At 55.5% G+C, this 5703-nt stretch overlaps 1 pseudogene; it reads left to right on the top strand.

The window, feature by feature from the left end:
* The first annotated feature begins 4575 nt into the window (after positions 1-4575).
* On the top strand, positions 4576-4694 carry LOC111745039 (annotated as a pseudogene).
* Positions 4695-5703: the final 1009 nt, after the last annotated feature.

Genomic DNA, 5703 nt, shown 5'->3' with positions numbered 1-5703 from the left:
ATTCTTAGACAACAATCCCTTTGTCCCAAAGGACAGGAGCCCTGCATACTTCCGGGACTGTAGACGTCCAGGAGCAGAACAAGACAGGCCTGGTGGGGGTCCTTCAATGTGGCCCCTGCCTCGAAGCAGTTTCTCTGTGCCTGGAACAGCAAAGTGGGGCGGCAGAGGGGAAGGAAGGGGGCACTTCTGAGGTGAGGGCCTCTCTTCCAGGCCCTGGGCGGCTACCTTTGCCAAGAAAGGAGAAGAGAAAGAAAACCGTTGATGCCACAGGTTTGGGCGGCTGGCATGTGGTCACAGAGGTTGGCAGGGTCCCCACCATCCCCCCCTCACCCCCCTGCTGCAGGAGCTTGGAATTTTCTCCTGGCAGGAAGGGCCCACCCTCCTATGAATGGAAATAATCCTTGGCATCTGACCCCTGAGGTGTGCAAGGTCTTTGACAATCAAGCATTATTTTCCTCCCTGCCTCACCCTCAGCCCAGTGCAGAGGGGAAACCGAGGCAGGAGGGGTCTCTGTCTAAACCAAGAACCCGATTCTGCCCCTGGCAAATTCCTGTGATTCCCAGCCCTGACCACAGAATGTCAGAGCTGAGAGAGCCACAGGGGAGGGGTCTGTCTGGGTCAGCGAAGACCAGAGAGGGCAGCGGTTTGCCCAAAGTCACACAGCATATTTCAACATACCATACTTTTTACCTCCACTAACATTCATTTCCAGGGCCTCCTCTTCCAGGAAGTCTTCATGGATTACTGCCTCATCCCTGGGCCCCTTAGCCCCTGAAGACTTTACTACTCCACCATGCAGTGTGCTCTAACTACTCAGACCTTGTTCTCTAAGTATTTTATGCAAAATGTCTCATCTTCCCTAGCCCACATTATTATGGTGTCTCCCCATCAGCCTGGAACTAGAAGCCTTGGGCCGAAGCCTCCACGCCCCTGCTCACACACCTCGCATGGCTCCCCACTGCCCAGGACAAAGTCCAACATGGTCTGGAACTCCGTGGGGATGACCCTGAGGCTGCACTCCAGCCTCACCCCTGGGTCCCACAGGGCACGGGTCTCACCCAGCCTCTTGCAGCCCCTGCCAGGCCACCTCTCTTCCTCACAGCCTCACTCCCTGCAGCCCCTTTCCCTCCGCCCTCCCCTCTGGCCAGAGCATCCTCATTCCTGAGGCCTCAGCTGCTGTTACCTGCCAAATGCCCGTGCCTCCTCTGGACCACACTGGGCTTCTCCTCTGCAACCCCCGCAGGTGGTGGCCTCTGCCTGGGTGCCCACTCCCTGAGGCTGGGCTGCGTCTCACTCACACTGGACCTTGGACCAGAGCACCCGCTGCTGGTCCCAGCCCCTCTCACATGCCTTTACTCTTCAAATCCTGGCAACACGACAGAAAGTGGGTTCTCGTCTGATCGTCCCCATTTTTCAGATTATGAGACTGAGGTACATTGTGACTAAATTGCTTCCTCAGAGTTATACAGTCGGTCAATGGCAGAGCTGGGATCGAGTCCCTAAAAGTCTAGCTCCAGAGCCCACATCCTGACCAACGTTAGGTCATACTGTCCAGCGAAAGGAAGACAGAAGCACAGAACCCTCACAGCCTTGGGGAGTCTGGGGGCTCCCGGAAGTGAGAGACCCCATAGCTCAAGCCCCTGAGGCCCCGAGAGAGCATGTCCCTTCTTCGGGAGCCCTTCCCCACAGAGAGAGACACAGACGCACGCCCTCGGCCTCGGGGCCGGCCGGCTGCCGGAAGCACTCCGCTGCCCAAGCCTTTTTCACTTCAGCTTTTCCTAAATTTGCTTTGAGGAAGTCGCTGTCGCCTTGGTGTTCTCCTCGTCTCTCACGCGCTCCAGACCACATCCCTTCCCGCCCCAACTTCTCTGGAAGCCTGAAGAAAGGTGACCCAAAACAGAGTGGGAAAGGGACAGTACACGTGAGGAATAAGGTCATTCTACACTTGGTAGTAGGTGATGGTGCGTGAGAAAGAGGCAAGGTGAGCCCAGCGGGGCGTCGGGAGGGCTGGGGGAGCGGGGTGCGCTTCTAACCAGGGCAGCGAGGACAGGCCTCGCTGAGAAAGCGGCATCTCGGCCAATTTCCAGAGGAGGGACATCCCAGGAAAGGGGAGAGCCAGCGCAAAGGCCCCGAGGCAGGGGTGAGCCTGCCCTGTGAGAGGAACAGAGAGAAGAGGAGGCCAGTGTGGCCATGGACGAGCGAGGGAAGTGAGGGGCGGTGCCCGGCCCCGCTGTGCTGTGCTGACTCGGGGCCTTTAACTCTGCCTCCGGTGGGGGCCCTGCAGGCTTCGGAGTGGAGGAAGAATGCATTTTTTTTATCATTGTGGTAAAACGCACATAATATAAAATTTACCGTCTTGATCACTGTTAAATGTACCTTTTAGTGGTATTAAATACATACCCCTCCTTACAACTCTTTTCCTCTTGTAAAATGGGAAAACTCAGTTTGGAGGAATGCAATCTGACTTAAGTTTTAACAAGATCGCTCTGGCTGCTGGGAGAAGACTAGACATGAGTGTGCAGAAGGCCAGGGAGTGGGGGACACTAGCCCAAAGGCAGGACCCCCCAGGTTCCACCTTGACGATCTGCGTGACGTTGGGAAAAATCACTTCATTCATTCTTACGTTTATTTGTTTATTCATGCCTTCGGTCAACTGGTCTTTCGACCGAAAGTTATTGAACACCTACTATGTGCTTGGCACTGTGCTGGGTGCAGGGGGCACAAGAATACCAGAACAGACACAGCCCCCGGCTGGAAAGAGACACAGAGCCAAAAGCAGCACAAATGATAATGCAGTGACAGTCTTGGTGTGGGTGGCGAGGGAGAAGCAGAGAGAGCAGGAAGAGTGAATATCAGAGGACTCTGATGCCGGTGGGATCGAGGGAGGCTTCCAGGAGGAGATGACGTTGGAGCCAAGGCCAAAAGCAAGCTGGGGTTACCCAACACAGAAAAAAAGGAAAAGCGTTCCAGGCAGAGGAACAGCCTATGCAGAAACGCTCCGCTTCCCGCTTCTGTGAAAGGCTTCCTGTCCTTCACTCTCCCAGGTAAAGGGGCTCAGAGGAGCTTGCGAGTCAAGCCCAGATTCATCCTGTAAAATGGGGGTCCTCTTAGTGCCTGCCTCCCCTGGATGAGGAGTAAATGAGCCAATGCAGGGCAAACGCCGGGTGTGGTGCCTGGCGCATGATGCATGAGGTCAACTTCGCCACCCCCACCCACCGCATCCTGGTCTGGAGAAGTAGGGCCCTTTATGAAGGGGTGCACTGGAGGGTCTCAGGGAAGACCTCTCACAACCTACCCCCCAATCCTCTCAGCTTGCTCCCCTCTGTACCTGAAATCTCTCTACTACAAACTCATTCTTCTGAATCGTGCTTTCCCACTCTTCCAGAACCACCATTCCTAATCAGGTTAGCGTCGGGCAGGGTATTACTCAGCTTTCACGGCTCGGCTCAAGCCTTCCTCTTTCAGGAAGCCTTCCCTGATTGCTGCAGCACATAGAGCTCTATCTCTGTGTCTCCCCTACCTCCTGACTTTGCACTGGCCTTTGGCTTTCAGAGTCCTAACCTCAGAGCTGAAAGGTCCCTAGAAATTTTCCAATTCAGCCCTCCCTGAGTCCCCATGCTTCAGATGAGAAAACTGAGGCCCATGCACTGAGTGCTCAGGGCAGCTGGGATGGGGGCCAGGCCACCCCGAGGCCAAGTCCGGTCACTGTCCAGTACGCCACCCAGTGAGGGCAGATCAGATCGCCACTGGCCTTCACACATACAAAGGAAAGGCACAGGCATCCGTCGTGCCCCAGGATTTCTCTGGAAATTTCTCATTCGCTGGGAGGTTCCTGTGCAGCTGGGGGTCCTTCGTCCACCTGCTGAATGGAACCCCAGGCCAAGGAGACCTCTCTTTCCTTTAATGATGCTCAGGTCACTGGACCTCTACATCGTGTCCAGGTTTGTGCTATTGATCAGGTTTTTAAAGATAAAAGCAAAGCTTCGAATTCCCAAATTCAAAGCCTGCGTGTGAAACGAGCTCACTCTGAGGGCCAAACCAATAGCTGGGGGCTGATTTGGACCTTAGGCTGCTGACTGCCGCCTCTGGCTTAGTGGGCCATGGGTGCCAGACCAGGCAGGGCCACGTGCTGGCTGTGCGAACCTGGGCGAGTCAGCTGCCCAATCTCAGCCCTGGTTTTGCCATCTGTGAAATGGAAGCAATTTTGCCTTCTCATAAGGCTGCCGCACACTCAGGATCTACTGATGGAGAGTGTGGGCCTCAGGCCAGAGGCCGGGCTGGGCACATCCCAGGCGGAGTCCCACTGAATCCTCCCTATGGCCCTGAGTGCTGTCACAGCCCTGGGAGGAGACCAAGCCAGGATTCAGCCCTGGCTGGCTCTTCCTCCACTACATGGAGCTACCTTGGCACAACCAGGAGGCCTGGGCAAGACGATGCTGGTGGCCCCACATGGCAGAGGCACAGCAGTCTGAGATGAGCTGTTAGGTAGACTGGTGCCAAACCGTGAGGAGCCTTGAATGCCGCACCAAGGTGCCTGATGCTTAGTCAGAACTTAATTAACGTTTTGTGAATATGGTCTATGGCCATGCCACCCGGAACAAGCCCGATCCCGTCTGATCTCAGAAGCTAAGCAGGGTCGGGCCTGGTTAGTACTTGGATGGGAGACCACCTAGGAAGACCAGGTGCTGTAGGAGTAAAAAATAAAAAAATAAGGGATTGTAAGCTGACAAGGTCCTTGCCATCTGTGAGGTCAAACCAAGGGTTGCCTCGCCTAAAAAAGATTATATAAAAATAACTAAAAATGTTTTGTGTATGTGAATGAATGAACGTGCAATGAGGAGCCATGGAAAGCTTTGGAGCAGGGAGGGCCTGCCCTTGGTTATTTACGTAAGGGGCTTAGGCTCCAGGAAGGCAGAGCAAGGTGTTAGGCACGGCGCTGAATCACTGTGCTTATCCCTCCAGAACCTCGATCTCTCCTTCCGCTCCCTGCTCCATGCCCCAGGCCGCTGACCTATAGGGACTGCATCAGCCCAACATCTTTGGCTTCCAGTTGGGTTCAGCCACTGGGAGTCACCAACAGAAGACCCAAAGGTTAAGGCTGGTGGCGTGCTGGTTTAACAACCACCACTCTGGAAGAAAGGCCCAGATGTAGTGTCCCCAACTTTCACGATGTGAACGCTTCCACGTGGGTGGAGATGAACTCACCGACGATTGGGTGACGGCGTGATGTCTTAATGGGCCTTAGTGTTGCTGTGCTGGCACGTTCAGGGCCTTGGCCGCCATGGAAAACGGTGTGGTTGTGCCAAGGTGTGTCCACTGGCCCTGGTGTGTGAATGGGCTAGTGTGTCTGTGAGAGCCGGTGTTCCCTCTGCTCGGGCTCACTGTCTATAAAGTGGAGGTGATGATGATGCTCCTGCCTCCCATCGAGGGGACTGCATGAGCGAGAAGAGGCACATTTCTGCGCCTGCCGGGTACCAGGAGAGTGGTGGGTCTTCACATCCTGACCATTGCCTCAGTCCCTGTGTTGCTCACTGGGCTGGGTGACCAGGCTCCGAGGAGCGGCCCAATGTGGAGCGGGAGCCTGCGGAAGGAGCCATGGAGACGAGGCGGTGGACAGCGGGGATGGGGAAGTTGGCGGCCGGCTATCTTTAGCGCATTCTCTCACAGCGCTTTTCCTCTGCCTGGCTGCATGGGGCTGGGGCA

This window comes from Pteropus vampyrus, unplaced genomic scaffold (genome assembly GCF_000151845.1).
Source record: "Pteropus vampyrus isolate Shadow unplaced genomic scaffold, Pvam_2.0 Scaffold145, whole genome shotgun sequence".
NCBI lineage: Eukaryota > Metazoa > Chordata > Mammalia > Chiroptera > Pteropodidae > Pteropus > Pteropus vampyrus.
This window is presented reverse-complemented; position numbering and strand designations above follow the sequence as displayed.